Source organism: Sabethes cyaneus, chromosome 3, assembly GCF_943734655.1.
Source record: "Sabethes cyaneus chromosome 3, idSabCyanKW18_F2, whole genome shotgun sequence".
NCBI classification, from domain to species: Eukaryota; Metazoa; Arthropoda; class Insecta; order Diptera; family Culicidae; genus Sabethes; species Sabethes cyaneus.
Window position 1 is genome coordinate 43,742,262 of NC_071355.1, and position 21,552 is coordinate 43,763,813.

General features: G+C 41.8%; 1 long non-coding RNA gene across 2 annotated transcripts in view; it reads left to right on the forward strand.

Annotated features, from left to right (window-relative positions):
• The window catches only part of LOC128742577 (uncharacterized), a 198,446-nt gene that overhangs the window by 9,902 nt on the left and 166,992 nt on the right, over nucleotides 1-21,552 (forward strand). For both annotated transcript variants that reach the window (XR_008412264.1, XR_008412265.1), the window contains exon 2: nucleotides 5,155-6,040. This is a non-coding gene — a long non-coding RNA (uncharacterized LOC128742577). The remainder of the gene's footprint in view (nucleotides 1-5,154; nucleotides 6,041-21,552) is intronic.

Consider the following 21,552-nt stretch of genomic DNA (forward strand, 5'->3'; position numbering starts at 1 on the left):
AAGGTGCTCGTCATAATACTGCTTCCACCTCTCGATCACCTCACGTTCGTTCGTGAGAAGATTACCGTCTGAGTCTCGACACATATCGGCCTGCGGCACATGGCCTTTGCGCGAGCGGTTTAACTTCTCGTAGAACCTCCGTTTATCGTTAGCACGGTACAGTTCTTCCATCGCCTCGCGATCCCGATCTTCCTGTTGGCGCTTTTTCCTCCGGAAGATCGAGTTTTGCCTGTTCCGTGCTTGTTTATATCGATCCACATTCGCCCTCGTACGGTGTTGCAGCATCCTCGCACGTGCTGCATTCTTCTCCTGCACTAATTGCTCGCATTCGCCGTCGAACCAATCGTTTCTTCGGTTCGGATTCATTGTACCTAGTGCGGCTAGTGCAGTGCTACCGATGGCGGTCTTAATGCCTTTCCAACCATCTTCAAGAGTTGCTGCGCCAAGTTGCTCTTCCGTTGGTAGCGCTGCTTCCAGCTGCCGCGCGTATTCCTGGGCAACTCCGGTGACTCGTAGCTGCTCGATGTTGGGTCGCGGCGTACGACTTCGACGCGTGTTATGCACCGTCGAGAGTTTTGAGCGCATGCAAACTGCAACTAGGAAATGATCCGAATCTATATTCGCACTGCGGTAGGTGCGAACGTTTATAACATCAGAGAAGAATTTACCGTCGATTAGAATATGGTCAATTTGGTTTTCTATTCGTTGGTCTGGTGATCTCCAGGTGGCCTTGTGGATATCTTTGCGGGGGAAGAAGGTACTTCGGACTACCATTCCGCGGGAGGCTGCAAAACTTACGCATCGTTGGCCGTTGTCGTTCGTTGCGGCATGCAGGCTGTTTGGCCCGATTACCGGTCTATATATAGCTTCCCGTCCTACCTGCGCGTTCATGTCACCGATGACGATTTTCACGTCCCGTCGCGGACAGCCATCATACACCTGCTCCAGCTGCGCATAGAACGCCTCCTTCTCATCATCGGGTCTCCCTTCGTGTGGGCAATGCACATTGATGATACTGTAATTGAAGAAACGGCCCTTAATCCTCAACTTGCACATCCTTGCGTTGATCGGTTGCCAACCAATCACACGCTGGCGCATCTTTCCCAGTACTATAAAGCCGGTTCCCAGCTCGTTGGTGGTGCCACAGCTCTGGTAGAAAGTAGCCGCTCGATGCCCGCTTTTCCATACCTTCTGTCCTGTCCAGCAAAGTTCCTGCAGTGCTACGACTTCGAAGTTTCGGGGATGTAATTCATCATATATTATCCTATCGCAACCCGGGAAGCCGAGCGATTTGCAATTCCATGTCCCGAGTTTCCAATCGTAGTCCTTATTTCGTCGCGTGGGTCGACGCCGATTGTTCCGATCCCTATTTTCTTCTTCGTTGTTGGTAACTTTTAGTTTTCCAGGGCGGCTTGTTGGGCCTGCCCCTAACCCCCTGTCTCGCCGGAGGACCATCGTGCACAGCACTGTTTAGAGTCCCTGCTGGCATAAGGACGCCCTAATCAGCCGCCCCTAACATGGAGAACAGACGCTGTTTGAGCCGCACCTCCTTGGTGGACAGACGCTCGTGTTTGACGAAGCATTTCCTCTACCGCCATGCTATGGTTACCGCGCCAGTATTCGCGTCGCACCTCCTCACTTCGCTATTGTCAGATTGACAACATTGCCCAGGCTACGCCGCATTTGGTATCATATGACTCGTGGAGGCGTGAGGCGGGAGCTTGTGAGGACCAGAGCTGTGTTTGACGCTCCTTCCAGGTTGTCAACTCACCATTTGAAGCCCAAATGAAGGGCATATTGGTCAAAGTCTCTAAAAAAGGAGACCTAACTGAAAGCGGCTACTGGCGTGGCATCGCATTGTTCTGTCTTGCCCTGAAAGTATTCTGTAAGGTAATCCTCACCCAGATCCAGGAGAAGATCGACGCTACTATTATATTGGAGTAGATCAACGTATTTCAGGACTCTCTGCTGATGGTGTTCGTTGACTTTGAGACGACGTTTAATCGACTCAACCACTACAACATCCGTGGGACCCTTAGGCGTAGATGAGTTCCAGATAAGCTAGTCCATCTCATTGAGACACAGTACGAGGCGTTCTCGTGCAAAGTGTTGCACAATGGCATCTTGTCCGACCCTATAAGCGTTACTGCTGATCGAGAATTGCCTTGAAATCCTCCAACGATGGAGTAGCTAAATGACCTCGGTCTAACCGACGACAATGTCTAGCTCGCACAACGCCGAATCCCCAGGAGAGCTCCCAGGCAGCAGGGTTCACGGTCAATATAGCAAAAACTGCGTCCGTTGTAGTGAACACTGACAATCCCATCAACTTCGCAGTAGTGGGACAATTGGTTGAGCAGGTGGACGTCATTTAATATCTTGGTAGGCAGATAACGCCCGATGCTGGTACCAACACTGATATAACCACACGGATCAGGAAAGCCAGGGGTTGCCCTTACAGGTCTACGAAACATTTGGTGCTCAAACCAGATCACTCTACATGCGAATACCCGAATTTCCAATCCGTATTGCTGTACGCCTGCAAACCGTAGTGCAGCGGAGACTAATCAAAAACTACAGGTATTTATTAATTGCTACCTGTGTTATATCATTCGTGCCAGGTATCCAACAAGGAACTCCATCGTCGATATCATCAACAGTCGATTGCAGCAGAAACTCTAGAACGTAGGTGAACATGAATCGGATTCACCATGAGGAAAGCAACGAAAAAGATCTGCAGAAAAGCAGCCTACGGGAATCCGTAAGGACAAGAAGAAGAGGCAGACCCAGAGGTGCATGATGACGCAGCTTAGCCAACAATAAGCAATTAGCCAACAATTGCCTTTTGGAATTCCTAAATGTACAGTGAACCATCCTGAGAGACGGAGAGACGGTATTCACCTTGAGGCGGCGTTCGATTTCTCTTTTTATGCACAGGAAACTTGCATGCTTAAGGAAAAACGCCTGAATTGACGGGTAAGCAGACTCATTGGAACGGCTAGAGCGTGGATGCCATTTTTCTAAAAAATAGATAGTCTTCCGGTACAACTCATATTTTTTTCAATTGGCGTTGGGGTTGCCTCTTTCTGAGTTAGAGTTGCCCCAAAAACTGCGGTTTTTGTCAACTTTCCTTTCTACATAACTTCATAACTTTTGTACCACTGAACCGATTTTCAAGATTTTAGCACCAAATATGAGGTTATTCTTAATATTTATTAAATTTTGAGGATCTGTCAGTAAAAGTGATACCAGCAATTTGACACAGCGTTAATAAACAGTTGAAATTCGTATTCCGAAGACATGTAGATTTCTATCTCTAATAACAAGTAAAGCTTGTTTCATTTAGAATTGGAACAAACTTTTGCTCATATTGTGGCGGTCTTGGTTGACGGATTAGGAAGTTCTTGACGCCCATGAGTCGGAAATTTTGGTAGCTTCACCTATGCATTTTTGACATTCCGCAAAACGACTGTAAACAAACGTTTGTAAACAAACAACATGGAAGCCGAAAGAAGCGAAAACATTGTCCACAGTTATTTGGAAAATCCATTATGATCTGCATCTAGGCTAGTTAAACAACTGAAATTGCCCAGAAATACCATATCGCGTGTTATCAAACCGTATAAGGAAACATTGACAACGATTCGGAAGCCTCCAGTTAATCACCGGAGTGGAACTGTCGACCGGAAACTACGTGGTAAGATTTTGAAGGCCAACAAGAAGAATTCCAATCTGACGGACCGTGATTTGGCCAGAAAATTCGGTGCTGCACAGAGTACCGTGACGAAAATTCGACTCCGGGAAGGAATCAAGTCGTATCGAGCTAGCAAACAGCCAAACCGAACCATAAAACAGAATAGTGTGGCCAAAATCCGTGCTTGAAAGCTATACGACCGGGTGCTAGCCAAGTTCGACGGGTGTCTTCTGATGGACAGCGACGAAACCTACGTCAAGGCTGACTTCGGGCAAATGCCAGGTCAAAAATTTTACTTGGCCACGTCTAGGGGGGAGTTTCCAAGAAAATTTAAATTTGTTTTTGCCGACAAATTTGCGCGAAACTTTATGATTTGGTAGGGCATTTGCAACTGTGGCAAGTTTTCGTTACAAATAATACAATGACGTCGGAACTGTACCAAGAGGAGTGTCTCCGAAAACGAATTTTACCGTTCATTCGATCTCACCTCCATGCCGTGATGTTTTGGCAAGCTGTCATTACAGCAAAATTGAACGAAGAAGAATGGTATGCAGAGAAAAGGGTCCAGTTTGTTCCGAAAGACCTTAACCCACCCAAATGCCCCCAGTTACGCCCTATTGGGCGAAATACTGGGCAATCAGGAAGAGGAGACTCAAGGCAAAGGGAAAGGTTGTCAAAGTCATCAATCAGATTAAATTCTGGTGGAATAAGATAGCCAAAACGATGGACGAAGAAAGTGTGCGCCGCCTAATGAGCCATATTACAGGAAAAGTTCGAGAAGTCCTTCGAAACCGTGACGTATAATTTTATCCGTATTTTTTCTTATAGGTATGAAGAAAATGCGACATTTGTGTAAGGAAAGATCTTGAATTCGGCAATAAATAACTAAAATACTCGCAATTATTTTTGTTCCAATTCTATCTGAAGCAAGCTTTAAAATGCTATAACAAAGATTCCTTTCACCACCAGGTGGATTAAATCGGGCGCTTGGCCAGTAATACCGGAAATAAGTATATTGAAAATTCGCTTAATGTATTCTTGTAATTATGGTTCATTGGTCTAGTAAGTGCTTACGGATCACGCCTTAAGCATAGAAAAATATGCGAATTTCCTCGTCCATTCACTAAAATTGGTAGCAGTAAAAGTGAAAAAGAAAGAGCTTTTATTGCGAGAAGCAACTAAAATATACACAACATTTGTGCCGTCAAACATCGGACATTAGGAAACATACAAGGAAGCACTGGAATAGATCTGTTGAACCGTTTTAGCGTGTGTAAAGATTTCAGGTGACGCTGAGCGTAATAAGGAAGGAGAATGGTGATATGTTTTGATCAGAGGCTTTCGTAAATCACTTACATATTACAAAATGTATGATTATTATCGGCGTAAAATACCTGTAATTAAATGTTGCTGAAATTAATCCTAACTGTTCTTGTTTTCTCCCATTACTCTCCTTTCAGTGTGCGACGAATAGTTTCTTCAAACCGACATCCAAGTGACCTGTTACGAACTGCTCCAAAAAAAACCTACGAAATTCATCAGAACAACTCCCTTGTGAGCGGTGCATTCGGTCTGGAACAACCTTATAAGGACAGTGCTGATTTGTCGCAGTCGTTGAATACAGTTTTTGGCCAGTGGACACTGACCGCGCAAACTAGGCGGAAGCCGGAATAAAATCGTCGGTCGACAGTCGGTTGCATACAACAAACAACACAAAAAAAAAAGAAGCAAATCGTTAAATGAAGTTAAAATATATAAACCGGTGTGGTTGGTGGTAGATAGCTATACCCAAAACGAGGTTTCTGTCCCGTCCCGAAGCTTCTGCTGGAGAAGCTGGCTGGTGTGTGTTGCTGCTGCTGTCGTCCCCAAAACGGTGTCGGCCGCCGGGGCCAAAAAGATAGCATTAATAATAAATGAAATAAGAATAATAACGTTCCGGTGAGTGGCAGAAGAAGAAGAAGTGTAGTGCAAGAAGAAACGCGAAAAACGCTGTTAAGTGTGGAATTTTTGACGGTGTTTTAGCTTGTTGTTTTTGTTGCTGCTGCTGTTGATGCTTTTGATATTGTTGTGCTTTGCAACAACTGGTGAAGGTTGAAATTTGCGCGGCGCGGTGGTTTAAATATTTTTGACAGCGTGATTTCTCGTTGCTGGCCCGCTTGCTGAGAACGTGTTTTGTGTCGTGGCATTTCTCTGCTGGAACGTGTTAATTTTTTTTTCTTGGCCCGTTTAAGGCCCGATTGCCGCACCGAGCCAGCCGCTTCTGCTGCTATTGCTACTGCTGCTGCTGCCACTGCTGCTTCTCCAGTTGCTGTTGTTGAAACATAAAAAAAATCAACATTAACACAGGTGAGTTCTTGGTGAAATGCTTTGGGCTGTAAATGGGCAAAATGGAGATTTGTCAAGGGTATAAAAGCGAGTGAACCTGTTTGCTGCCACTCCATTGTGGGGCCGAAGTGGAAGTCTAGAAATGAATGCATCGCTTGATTGGCCGGAGAAATCGGATACTTAATACCGCCGTCTGTCGATTTTACTGCCGATTTTAACATCTAAATAGGTTGCGCCGATGGAATGATAGGTTTGGCGTATTCGAAAGTGTTTTTTTTTGGAGATTATTATTTGCATCGCATGTCTTTCTCTGTGTGTGCAGCGGATCAAGCGGGTGCGAATGTCGGATGAATTTTGTTTTCCATCTAATTAGCCCGGAATTCAGTGTGTGGATTAAGTTTCAAGTCCACATTAGTGAGGAATGTGTTCGCCGAAGCGAACCAGACAAATTTATCGGATCTGCTGTGGTGTAGAGGTCAATGTCGATGAAATTAGATCCGAAAGAATGCATCCAATTAAAGACACATTATTTATTGATTAGGAAAACAGACATCCTGATAACATTCATTCGATATGATTAAATGCATTTAATCAAGGTTCAAAAATTGTCACCCACCAAAGCGTGCAAACCGAAAACAATACAACCGGATCGCTTTAATATCGCGGGAGCACAATTGAATAATCGTCGACATCCGGTTTAGCCGGCAAAAAATGAATGGTAATTTTTTCTTCTGCAAATGGGCAGTAAAATTTGATAAGGGCGTAAATTTGGTACTGGTTGCATATTCAGCGACCGTTGCACAACCGTTATTAGAGTTCCCGCAGTGACAGTGACAGGCTGTGATGCTCTTCCATTGCGCTGCACATTACGAACCTCTAAATTTGCTGCATCAAATTGCGACTTGATCTCTCGTCGTCGTTTGTCTTCGTAGCAAAAAAAAGTAAAGCTTTGTTATCGGCGCGCTTTCGGCGCGGATCACAATTTTACGATTGTGTAAGTGCACCTGTTAAGACGCGGTATTGTTTTGTCAGCTTAGGTTCGTCACTGAATTACGCAACCTTAGCGCATATACCTTTGCTATAGTCATGAGATGTCATCAGGCTTTTTCTCCCATGATTTCGCCGACTTCCGTGGAGGAGACGTTCATAACTGCGAACCTAATCAACATCATTGCTGTGATGACAGATTTATCCGGGGGTTGCAAATCTAAGCCTAGGCGGCCGATTTGACATTGTTGGTGCGGGATTTGCATGTATCCACTACATTATTGTCGGGGCAAATGCAGATTTGGATCTTGCCAACCGATAAGTAGTTTAATTTACGTGGGAAATGGAGGCTAATGATGAAGTAAAAGGCAAACTAAAGTTGTGCAAAGATTTGCATAATAGATTACAAACCATGATTCGAGCTATGAATATCTGCCGGGTGAAAAATCTCTCCGTCGTTGGTATTCATTGCATAGGCGGGTCTATCTAATCGTCGCCTTGAATGCTGAACATTCCAACTGATCTAATGGACTACCTTGAAATATTTCAGAAACCAAACTACTAGTTTAATTCCATAGATTGAATATTCATGAAAAGTTCAAGAATATGATGAATCCAATTAGCGACTGTTTCATTCCGGCAGCTTTGGCCGGGGGCACAGGGAATGACAAGTAGGATGATGGCATGTCGCTGTTTTGTTCTATACGATAACCAACCACGAGAGAAACCTGTTCGGGTAGTTTTGCAGCAGCGCCGGAATAAGACAAAAAATCCAGTCAGTCATCAGTCGCGCAGTTTTTGCTTTGCAAGGCAAGCAAAACTGTGTTTTATTCCTCCACGAAAACCAATCTTCTGCGATGATCTCATCGATTCGTGTGATACATAAGTTAATTGGCGGTACAGAGGGCAGCTTCCATTGGAGTGAAATCCACAAAGACCGGAGAACCGAAGAGAAGTACGTTTGCGTAACGAAATTCGTCGATCTAATATAAGAAACAGCTTTTTTTCACTTCCCGGGTACGTGCTTTTTGTTTGTCTAGCTCGAAAGAAAATTATAAAACCCATCAAACTTGACCAATTATTTCGTCGAAGTTGGCGCTACAAAGCGCCAAGGAAGGATATGTTTGTGTTAAACGCTATCAATCAGTTTTTATCGAAACTAATAAAACATCAAGAGCAGAGGTGGGCACCGCTAATCAGCTAACCGCTAACATTTTAGCTAGCGAGTAGCACGTTCGCTAGGTTTTAAATGTGTTAGCGCTTCTATTACCTTCCGATAAACATAAGTACTACTAAATAAACTACCAGCCACTAATTTTTGAAAATAATTTTTGGAAATAGTTCAACTAGCCATGAATGAACTATATTTGCTCGCGTCGCGAACAGCAGCGAGCAATTTTATCAATTTGTAAGAAACCGCACACTTATTTTTGTTATTATTTTCAAAAATTAGCGGCTAGTAGTTTATTTAGTGGCACTTTAACTTATCGAAAGCTAATGAAAGCGCTAACAGATTTCAAACCTAGCGAACGCACTACTTGCTGGCTAAAAAGTTAGCGGTTAGCTGATTAGCGGTGCCCACCTCTGATCAAGAGTCATCTTGTTTTGAACAACCACAAGATTAAAACGGTATTTGACGCACGTCAGTGGTTCTATTCATCTAAACTATATTCAAGTTACTCTGGTTTTTGACTCCATATATTCGAAGCAACTGGACCGTTTTCCTCCAAATTTGACATACATATTCCTTGGTGGAAGGGAGGGTTTCGCCAAGAAAGGAAAGTCTAAATAAGGAAAAAGGGCTTTGCTTTTTTGGCCTAATGGGAACTTTCGTATCATAGTGGCTATCGCTTAGTTTTAAGTCCGAATGAGCGTCAGCAAGTAAGGACAGCATCTGTCCCGACGATCGAGTCCAATGAGAAGTTTATATAGAAATATTTGTTGCCTTCAAAAACCTTAACATGTCAAATTTGATTCCATTTGCTTGACTATTTCTCGAGTTATGCAGAAATTGGTGTTTCATTTGTATGAAAGCGCCTCTCTTCCAGAGGAAGGAGGGTTCTCGAACCATCATAAGAACCTTCTCCGGCCCCAAAAACCACTGCATATAAATTTTCACACCAATCGGTTCAGTAGTTTCTGAGTCTATAAGGATCATACAGTATAATCAATATATATATAGAATGCCAGTGTCGCTGGTGTTTCATGGATATTTTGGTGGCAAACATGTTGCGTCGTGTCTTGGATACGGGAACTACATTGTCAAATTGGCCAATAGAAAATTTTCCTGCCGACGAAATACCCCAAAACGACCAAATCGGGTGATTTATCCTACGTGATTTACGGAAAAGCAGAAGGATTTTTTATTGGGTTGCATTTTTAGTTTGACAATCAGATTCCCGTTTCGAATCGATCACTCACACTGTCGAAACTAGAGCTCGAATAACCTACATCAAACTACCTTAAATTTCAATATACTTTGCCCTCGTCGATAGACACAGACGTCAGCGAAAGACAAAGGAGGATCGTCATTTCCGTGAGCAGATTGCAACTGTGCCCAGTGTAAATCATTAGCTAAGCTCAGAAATTTATTAGTAGTTTATTAAGCAAAATATTCATCTTTAGAGTTTATACATCTATTACCATTAAAGTTATACATTTATTACTATTCATGGCGCGATATTAACAGTGAACCATTAGATTATTAGTGGATTATTTGGATACCATATTCATAGAAAAATTGTATTATTTGATGCTTTAGAACCTCGGAAAACGTGGTAATTATTATCAGTATTGCTCTTAACTGTATAACTGATGCACCTATTTGCTCTAGTTAATCATATATAGTTATCGTGGCCGTTGATTTCGGATATATCGGTAGAAATTAATTGCAAGTATCGAGACTAGGTAAATAGTTATGCGTACAAATGAATTTGATACGTAACCTTTAAATCAATCCACTTACAGCAAACAGCAGTTTGGTCTAAAAGAGATCGAGCTAAAACAATTGTCGAACGCTATTTAACATTAGTTAGAAAACATTAAACGTAAGTACTCATTATACGAAGTAAACCAACCAGTCTAACAGAAACATGTACTTTAGGAAATTTTTAATTCACTTCAGCATCATTTACGGTAAAATACACAGTGGATTAAAAATTCGGAAGGTTGCTTTCTTGCTGAGAAATTATATTTCCCACACACACATATGCGCATACAGTGTAAATACGTAATTTTCAAATGTGTGATGTTTACCACGAGCACTGCAGCGACACTGGCATTCTATATATATTGATTCTACTGATCATACAGATAGACAGTGTTCCGGCAACACTGGATAATGCAGCGATGCACTTACTATTGGTGCACGCCTGTCAAAGGGTAGTTAGCAGCCATACTGAAATCGAGATTGAACGAAGCAGGAGTACCTCGTGTTAAATTTAGTTGAATTTGTTAAATTTATTACCAAGTAAGATATTTTCTGAATTATTTCTTTTCTTTAAAACATCAATCGATATTATATATTCTACAATTACTATAATTATAATTAAACATATAGCTGCTACGCGGGCTTTACGTGAATATTACTTAACCTATTGAAAGGAAAATTTATAAACTAAAGAAGACTAACGTAAGGCGATTATATTTTTGTTAATATGAATAAGTTCTCAATAAAATCATTTTATAGCTTTGAGCTTCGCCAAGTAAAGGTTGCTCCAAAGGACTTCTTATTCCGTAGCAGACAGACAGACAGAAATTCATTTTTATAGGTATAGATAATGATTTATTTTAAACGTGAATATCTTAGTTTTCACGTTATATGAAATTTTTAGTTTGCCTGCATGGCTAGGTTAAGAAATAAGAGTTAGATTGGTACTTTACTAGCCACTACATCTTACCAGAGCAGCATGGATTTTTCCCTGGTAGATCTACCGTCACCAATCTCATCGCTCATCGCATCGTCCTACATCCATGGATAAGGGGCTTCAAGTTGATGCGATTTATACGGACTTAAAGGCAGTTTTCGGTAATGTGGCCAAACTCGACCGTCTGGGTGTGTCATCAAACCTTATCAACTGGTTTAAGTCGTATCTGACTGATTGTCGGCTCTGCGCGAAATTGGGCTCAATAGAATCAAAAGCATTCCTCGATCGTTTAAGGGTGTCCCACAAGGGAGTAAATTAGAGCCCTTGCTGTTTAACATATTTTTCATCTAATTGCGCCAATGCTTACCGGGAGGTTGTGGCAAACTTTTATAAGCCGATGGCATTAAAAATTGTTGGATTATCAAAACTTTCACTGACGGTCATTTGTTACAAGGAGTCATCGACAAATTTTACGATTGATTAGCATTAACCACACCATCTTCGACATTTTTTTTTATCTCATTTATTTGATTTGGCTCGTTTGCGGTAGCTTAGAGGAGCCGTAAGGCTTCTATAAAAATAGTACATTAGGAGCACTGCTTACACTTATGTTAGGAGGTATGATCGATACACACGATTTACTGGGGTTAGTAGGTATTTACAGTTTTCGCAATATAGAGGGGGGGGGGCTAGTCCATCTTCGACATTGGAATATTATGATATTCCAGTAACACAGAACAGACTATGCGTAGAATGAGCTCATGAAATCATTGCGTTTGTTATTGAGTCGGTACTACTGTTTTAATATTATGTCTAGCGAAAATGTGCAATTTTATCAGATCACCAATTTCTCAGAATGTTAGAAAGACGTACGAATCAAAAAACTTTTTTATGGGGTACCTAACAATTTTGTCATATAACTACTTTCCTATTGCTATAAATGCTATATCTCCGCCCACCACGCCGATAGATTAATGCCTGGTCGATCCGTAAGCACAAATCTATTGGTTTTCACGTCTACTTGTATATCCCACATGGAACAAAAGGCACAAATTGATGTGCTCTACATGGAATTAAAGGCTGCGTTCGATGGTATAGACCATAAAGTACTGCTGCAGAAAATTTCGCCACTTGGTGCATCTCGGAATTTTAAGAAATGACTCAGTTTTTACCTATGTGGTAGAGGCCTACGCGTGCAGCTTGACTCCTGCTTCTCTTCCCAGTTTACCAACCTATTTGGTGACCACAAGGCAGCAACATGGAACCACTTCTGTTTTTGCTGTTTGTGAACGATATTGCTTCGCTGCTTGGAGCTGGATGCAAGCTGCTGTATGCTGATGATTTGAAATTATTTTCAGTAGTGCGTTCGCTACTGCCAGTCCGGTGGTTTTCAACTACCAAATAAATGAGCATGTGCTGCCTTTTTTCGAATCCGTCCCATTCTGTGAACCGTTGGAAGCGTCGAACAGTGGGTGACGGAGCTCCCCAGCAAAAAAATTGCATCTGCTGTGGCTCATTCGTTTTCCTAGATATAATGACCGGACCGCGGGACACGGCATACGAACGCATTTGTCATATCTCCCTTCTCACCTCTTTCCATTACTCATGTTTCACTTCCCACTACTTTTCTGTTATTATTCACCACATCACTCACTTTCTTATTTCTAATTTTCTACTGCTCACTTCTCACCATTCACTCTCGCTACTCCCTACTCGTTATGTAAACCTTACTGCTTAGTATGTAGCTTCAGATAGCTTTTCACTACTAATTTAACACTTCATAGTTCATTTCACATAGCTCTAAGACTTGAACTATGTGAAATGAACTATGAAGTGTTAAATTAGCTCACTTATCACAAGTCATATCTCACTCATGTTTCTCACAACTCATATTTTTCTAGTCAATTGTTACTATTCAAAGCAAAGCCTAGATGCTACATTCTGTTTTCGAACCTGGACTTTTCGTTTTTATTCGACAGACTTTGCAGCCAGCTGTTAGAGTACAGGACGAGACTAGTGCTACGATCATGTTGACTCCAACTGCCTGTCCTAGCGGAGACTCGAACATACAATGGCTGGTTTGTTAGACCAGCGTCCTACCTCGAGGCCAACTGAGGACTAATCACTAATCATTTCTCATTATTATACTCATTTATCATCAGGGATGGAAGAACGGCTCATGAGACGTTTAAATAAACCGATTCACAGGAAAGCGCACTCAAGCAAACTACGGCTACTCGAACGAACCGAAAGTATAATTAACTTTGGTTCGCAAATCGTAGTTTACCAATGACAGGACGAAAGAATTCTCTCCCGGTCAACGCATCTGCATCTCCGATGATGATTTTTACGTTGTGTTTTGGCTACCCTCCATAGGTCTTTGAACCTGTCGTCGAACTCGTCCTTAGCATCATCGGATTTATTATTTGTCGGAGCATGGACATTGATTATGCCGTAGAATTTGCTCTTAAATCTCAACACATATATACTGTAATCTACGGGTTTCCATCGAAAAACTCATTGCTTTTTCTTTTCCAACACTACAAAACCGACTCGATGGTCTGCTTTTCTATTGCCACTGTAGTTTATGTGGTACATAAAAGAAGTGCCTAGAATAGGGTCTACTGTACGGAACTGCTTTCTCTGGAATTTCGCCTCCGAACTTCCTAAAGAGCAGTGTTGTTCTCCACTTCGAATTGATGTAGTCCTCGAGCAAGCAAGCCAGCTCATGTTTTTGGTTCATGGAAAGTTCGGACATTGCTGGCACCAAGTTTCCACACGTTATCTATTAATCGTTTCTTTGTTCTTCACCGTGTCCTATACCGATTGATCCGTTTCGTATTTCCATTTGCGTTGTTTGTGGTAAATGAGAGTTTCGGTATACTACCTTACCGGGGTTACGATACCTGCATCCTGCTGATGAGTCTGTCCTCGTCTGTCGGTATAGCTTGCAGGATACAGCACATTATATCCAGCCGCTCGCTCCGAGACAGACGCTGTTTGAACCGCCCTTTACCGGGGCCGCACCTCCTAGCTTTGCTACTCTAGTATGTACGTGAAGTTTGTAATTTTCAGATATGACCATCGATCGTGTTTGTTTGACTACGATCTGTCAGGAGGCGCTAGGTTGGGGCCTGGGAGAGCCAGAGCTTTATTTGACGCTCCTTCCAGGTAATATTTAAACAAAAAACTGCTGTAAAAACGTTCCAGATTGGACCACTAGGAGTGCTGCAGTAAAATACACAATGTGTCTACAAATTAAATGAATCGAGTTTTAGGAGGCATTTTTATTTATTTGTTTGTTTTGTTTATTGTATTGTGGTTCATCTGACCTTTGTGTATCTCAATTAAACTTAGGAGTGGGGAAATCCCACTTAAGGTCGACCCTCAAGTTGGGTGTAAAAACTCCTCTATTTTTTGACAGTTTGACACTGTTACCTTATCTTACAATAATAATTACAACAGTACAAATTAGCTGAACATTAACGCCTTCCTAACGTAACATATAACATTATTTACCTTAGCCTATTCTTAAAAGTATCCCTTGATAAATCGAAATCAGATAATTCAAACACGTTCAAACACGTAAAGTCTTCACACTTCATACCCTTAGAGGTGCGTTTTGGCTATCACCTGATCTTTGGTTTTTGGAGGGCATATTTAAATCTAGTTCGGATAGTAAGTTTGGAGCATCTATTTCTCCACTTAATGACTTTCCCACGAAAACTACTTGGAAAATATTTCGTCTTTTTGCCAGTGTGTCGATTCACAGCATTCGACAACGGTTAGCATAAGGTGGAAAATGGTTGGGGTTTTGAGTAAAACGTACCAATCTGGCCTGCACTGCTTCAATTCGGTTGCTCTAAACTTCGTTATAGTGATTCCATATTATGGCCAATGTCTCCAGAATGGAGCGGACAAGTGTAGAGTACAATGACCGCAAGCAAAACGGGTCGGTGAACTCTCTGGAAATGCTCATAATAAAGGCAAGGTTTTTACTAGCACGTGCTATGATGTGAGAATAGTGATGTTTAAAGCAGAGTTGTGAGTCTAGTAGTACACCGTACCTTGATGCTTAATTACTATGACTCTTTCGAGTATTTCTCCAGATACTGTAAAGTTAGACTAGATTGGGACGTGTGAAAGAAAGTACAAGACATTTCGACACATTGATAGTCAATAAGTTCTACAAGCACCAGTCAGAGAAGGAATTCAAGCATCGTTGGCAGTTCAATGCAGTCCGTCATAGTTCGGACGACAAGAAACAATTTCAGATCGTCAGCGTAAATGAGTTTACAACGAGGCGGGAAAATAAAGCACACGCCATTGAAGAATAAAGAGAATAGCAGCGGTCCCAGGTTATTTCTCTGCGGAATAAGTACCAGACAGGGTTATGAAACTGTTTGACCCTTACTTACTTACTTTAGTGGCAACGGTCCGTTACCGATCCTGCGCTGAACGAATTATGGTCCTCCAGCACCGTCGGTCCTGGGCTGCCGTTCTCCAATCCCCACGAACACCAGCTGAACGAGCATCGTCTCCGACAGCGCACACCCACCGGGTGCGGGGTCTGCCTCGGAGTCTACGGCCTCTTCCTGGTTCTCTGCTGAAAATAGTTGTGGCTACTCTTTTATCGGGCATTCTGGCCACGTGTCCAGCCCACCGTAGCCTGTCACATTGCACCACCTTCACTATATCAGCATATTTGTATACTTGGTACAGCTCGTGATGCATGCGTCTGCACCACACTACATTTTCCCCATCTCGTTCCCCATCTAACTCCACCTTGGCACCAACACCGCTTGGGCCCCCACGTTCCCTACCAGCAACCATGTACTTCGCTTTGGTGGTGTTAATGGTAAGTCCCAATCTCGCCGTTTCCCTTTTAAAGGACCTGAAGGTTTCTTCTAATTCTCTACGGTTGATTCCGATGATATCGACGTCATCCGTAAAACCAAGAAGCATGTGAGATTTCGTGATGATAGTTCCATTCCTTTTCACGTTTGCCCTTCGTAATGCACCTTCCAAGGCAATGTTGAATAGCAGGTTCGAGAGTGCATCCCCTTGTTTCAGTCCATCCAACGTCACGAAAGCAACTGAGGTCTCACCTGCTATCCTAACGCACGATTTGGATCCGTCCAGCGTCGCACGAATCAGCGTAACTAGTTTCATCGGAAAACCATGTTCTAGCATTATCTGCCACAGCTCATTTCGTTTAACTGAATCGTACGCCGCTTTAAAGTCAACAAACAAATGGTGTGCCGGCAAGTTGTACTCCCGAAACTTGTCTAGCAACTGATGCAGGGTAAACATCTGATCCGTCGTGGAGCGACCCTCACGAAAACCAGGTTAAAACTCGCCGACGAAGGACTCCGCTAGCGGTCTCAGTCTGCAGAACAGGATACGGTAAAGCACCTTGTAGGCAGATGTAGGCAGAAGCAATGTAATTCCTCAATAGTTTTTACACTCCAGTCGATGTCTCTTTTTGAAAATTGGGCAAATGAGGCCATCCAACCACTCCTCCGGCACTTGTTCTGACAATGATCCGGTGGATTGCTTCGTACAGCCGCTCGCTCCCCGCTTTTAGAAGTTCAACTGGGATACCGTCTTTCTCAGAAGCCTTACCGTTTTTCAGCTCACTGATTGCCTTTTTAACCTCCTCCTGTATTGGTGGATCCACAGCTTGACCATCGCTGACCCAGTGTGAGCTAATTTAACAGAGAACAAGCGGTCATCGAGATAAGATTTCAGTCACTCATAATAAAATGTCTATACCTATAAAAATGGATTTCTGTCTGTCTGTCAGTCTGACTGTCTGTCTGTCTGTCTGTCCGTATGTTCCTTAAAGAATCGATAAGTACTGAACCGATCGGCGTGAAAATTTGCATGTCGGGGTTTTTGGGGCCAGGGAAGGTTCTCATGATGGTTAGAGGGGGGCTCCCATACAAATCTATACCTATAACAATAGAATTCTGTCTGTCAGCCCGCAGGTTCCTTATAGAATCGAAAACTACTGAACCGATCGGTGTGAAAATTTGCATGTAGGGGGCTTTGGGAATTTTTTCTATGGTGCATTGAGACCCCTCCTCTCTTTAGGAGGGGAATTATGACCACTCTCCCCTATAAGAGGGGACGGTCCCATACAAATGAAATACAAATTTCCTCATAACTCGAGAACTAATCAAGCAAATGGAACCAAATTTGGCATGTGAAGGTTTTTGGAGGTAAGCATTTTTTCTTTGCTGAATTAGGACCCTTCCCCTTTTTAGGAGGGGGAGGGGGGCTCCCATAGAAATGAAATACAAATTTCCTCATAACTCTAGAACTAATCAAGTAAATGGAACCAAATTTGGTATGGGGCTTTTTAGAGCCATGAATTTATTTTATGATGGTTTGAGATCCCCCACCCCTGTGGTAGGGTGATAAGGACTTTCATACAAATAAAACAGTAATTTTTTCGTAACTCAAAAACTAATCGAACTCCAGAAATTTTTTTAATCTATAGTAACACTAGATGATTCAGCGCGAGACGGGCACAGGCCGCGAGTGTTGCCGGCGACCCGCCGTCGGAAGCGCTGACTACTGTGTGGGGGCAGCCGCCCCTCGGAAATCAACACTGCATTGTCTAGGTTTATTTGTTTTCCTAGGTATACTGACCTCCATTACTTTCCTTAATTTGGGTCCGAACGAGCGACAGCGAGTAAGAAGAGGATCACGCCTGAGAAATGGTACATTCCGTAAAATGGTTTTCCATGAAATGCTACATTCCGCGTAAGGTTTTTCACGAAATGTTATTCGGTGAAATGTTATACAATCACAGCAAATATTGCTATCCGCTTTATTTTATCTGGCCAAGCAATAGGGGAATTTTTTCTGCTTTACTGTGCGGAAAAATTGCAATTTTGTATATTAAACTACCTCAGGTTGAACTCCTTAGAAACTTGCCAAACTCGAGACTGTGACAAAGTTCATCCGAGATTCACGATTTATGTACAACACAGTATAATTTATGGCAATACGAAGATTGTCGGGTCAGCTAGTAAACAAACAAATAAGAAAGAAGCAGTTAAGAAATTCCAATATGTTAGCAGATTTTCTCAGCATTTCAGGATAAACATCTAAAAAAAGTATTACACAAAATTTTCTATCCATCCATTTTTTTTTGGAAAAAATAGAAGTAAATTGCAAGCTTTTAAAAGTTATCCTGAGATGGAGCAACTTTCATGGACGGACTTCGTAGAACAACGACTTTCATGATTTTTATCCAGCTTCGGATTTTTCAAGTAATATATGAATTTGTAATACAAATAACAATTCTTTATGTCATTTACAACAAAATTGGTCATAATAATTATTTTTCTAAATGCAACCGTTTTCGAGATATTCGGAGAAAAAGTTAGATTTATTTTAATTTTTTATGTTAAACACGTCTTTTTCATATGTTACTCCGCCATTTCTATAAAATTTCTAATAACTACATTTAATTTCCTACGACTTGTCCGAACACACTTTTCGCTTTTGAGTTGTGGGTATTTTAAAAATTGTATTCGATAAAGCTGGACACACTGATTAGTTAGTAACTTTTTTTCGACTTTTGCCACGATTTGGCGTGGATTTTCTTAAAATTCTGGGGTCCCTCGGCCCAAATTGTACAATAATTTTAGTCGGCACTCTTGAGTGATAAATTAAAAGAAATCTTTCAGCTGAAGTCGTTAGCTCATATCTGTTTAAATTGCTCGTTTTTGTTGACTATTTTATAGCTGTTCCATAACTATATGGGCCATATGAGATTTTCGTAATGTAAACCAAACGCAAGTTCATGGTTGTCACGGTCACCGTGGCCACCGTAAAGGCCGCATTATTTTCCATCTGAACACCATTTTTGCCGAACTTTGATGGCGTATTAATTTGTAGTTCGTTCTTAGTTAACCGACCGAGAAAAGTAACTGACACAAGAAAACCTAAACGGTTTTTAAGTAGTCAGAAGAAAATCACACTGCCCAAAACATTCGTGATCGCGCATCGAATGCCAAGGTTCCCGCTAGGATGTTGTTGTTTCTTTTCTTTTTTTACCAATTCCACCTTGCCCGACAAACCGGATAGCAAAGGTCAACACCATTAACCACGCACGGTGCCCACGACGACGGCGGTGCGGTGCAGTCGTCGCAGCATGTCCGATAGTGGTGGTTGACCATCAGCGAACAATCATGTGGTAGGTAGACAGGCTGTTACTGGTGTTATCTTCCGTCAACCGGAAATCTCATCTGAATTCGTACAGTTACAAATAAAAAAAACTGTTCCATAAAACACGGTCAATTACACATACGGTGCGGCGCGGCGTGGCCGGGCGGCCGGCCGGCGGTCGGTCCCATTCGGTATGTTCAAACAAGCAAGCTCATGCATATAGATTTGTCTCGTTGTTCACGCAATTCGAGACCAAAGACACGCACTGTCCTAGTGGTAGAATAAATGAGACTGTCAGTTTCCTTTATCTGTATTCGAGGATACTATACATGTGTTATCATCAACGAAGTAATTGTAATCGTCAAGGTTAGTACTGTCTAGAGACAAAAAAACTGAATTATATGGAGGACACATGATGCTGTGATGTCTAGGCACTTGGACTTGTACGTACGTTACTGGAATTATTTTATCTTGCAATTACACTATTTTAGAAGAGTGAAAAAGTTTCTACTCTAAACATATTAAGTTTTGTTCAAATCCAACAACGTTTTTTAGTCGCGGTCAAAAATTAACTAAGTTAACTAAGTAGTAAGTGATTGCTTTTAAATTTTTTTGCTAACACTGACCTCAACAGGTTCTCAGTCAAATTATGCAATCATGCACTCGGTAGGTACTTATCACGTACGAAACGTTGACACTACCGTCGAAAAAAAAGTGGTGCTCGGAGGTTGCAAAGCTACGAACTCGTGTTGACAGCAGTCACGTTTTCGTGGTTGCTGGTTAAAATTCCGCTCGATGATTACGATCGCTAAAACATCGCAATGTATTTTCTACCTGCAGCAGCTGGTACCACAACCAACGAGGTCTGGTATGCATACCAAATTAGCTTAACCCTGCCCAATGATAATTGGCAAAAATCTGTTATTCATACGTTTTTGTTTTTTTTGTATTGACATTTTGACTTTGTTGACCATACTTTAAAACATTTTAAAGTGCAATTCACATTCTCATTCAGTTGGAAAAAAGCGCTGAGCTGACTTGGTTGAATTTACTGTGAACTAAGCCGTGAAGTGATTTCATCCAGCGAGGTCCGCCAAGGTCAAGGTCGTGGCAAGGAGCATCCGTGTTAAAGTTAAATGCAATCGTTTTGCTCGATCAACAAAAGGAAACCGGCTGCCGCCGGTCGTTGGTTAAGCGACACGATCGATGACAGCATGGATTGTTGCTAGAACTTGTCAATGACGTACGCTACGTGCAGGATGCTTCTGTGGATTACACGTCTTCGAATGAGCAGCAGGTGGCATTCCGTTGAAAGATGAGCTGTTCGAAAGATATTAATAAATTGAAATTTGCGAAAATATCGTCTTTGGTTTTATTGATTCTAAGAGTTATGTTGAGTATGCGGTCAATCCCGTCGTTCCATAGTATTTCAATGTATTCTGTTGATAATTTTGTTTCCTAAGCTTGTGGAACACATGAGCAGAGAGTGCTGCTAAAGAAGCTATACCCTGCTTGGCTCCTCGTAAAAGTATTTTTTACAACATTTCTGTTTTCTTTATCGGTGTACTTTCAGGACATCGTCAAGTTGGTACAGCCTCAATGTTCAAATGATAAAATCGATCGAAATTAATAATTCCTAACTTGTTATTCTGTTATTTTTTTTCTAAAATCAAAGTAAACGAAATCGCAGCTGATGCAAATATCTCTAAAATCTATTGAAAATGCCTCAGTTATGAGGGTTCAAAACTTCACCACTTTTCGTTAAATGTTCATTTTTCGCACTTTTCAAGTGCACCCCAATATAGTAAACAAAAACGCAGTTCTGTGTCAAAAGGCAACACAAAATGATTTTGTTGCATGACAATGCTCCATCACCAATAGCAAAATCGATCAAGTGAACGATTAAGTCATTTAGTTGGGTAGCTTCTCACGTGCGACCCGCTCACCAGACTTGGCTCCTTCCGACTCCTATCACCTATCTACATCGATGAGACACGCTCTTGCTTAGCAGCGGTTCAGTTCGTACGAAAATGTGGCAAAATGGATTGATAGTTTGCTTCTCAAAAGGCACAGTTTTCTGGGGTAGCATCCACAAATTAGCAGAGAGATGAGACAAAAGCAGTTTTAGGTATAAAATTCTTTATGACTTAAAAAAACTAGATTACTGTTTTAATGCACAAAAGGTGACATGATTGTAAAACGATTCAAGTGCCATGAAGTAATAAGGCAGTATTTCAATGCAATGTAGTTCACCATGTGGCTCTGTGCAATCCTCGCGAGACGAAATTTACGATAAATTTTGCTTTAATGCCTCGAAAATACCGTTACAGTCTATTTGCTTTACCATGCACAAAAAGATACAACTGCAAGTGAAACTACCATATAAAATAGTTTTATTGTTTGCGATTAGTTTAATTATTTATCAACTGTGTGTTTTCAGATTCAATTAACCTCGTTTTTGTGTCGCCAGAATGCCGTATAAATGAAAACAATTGT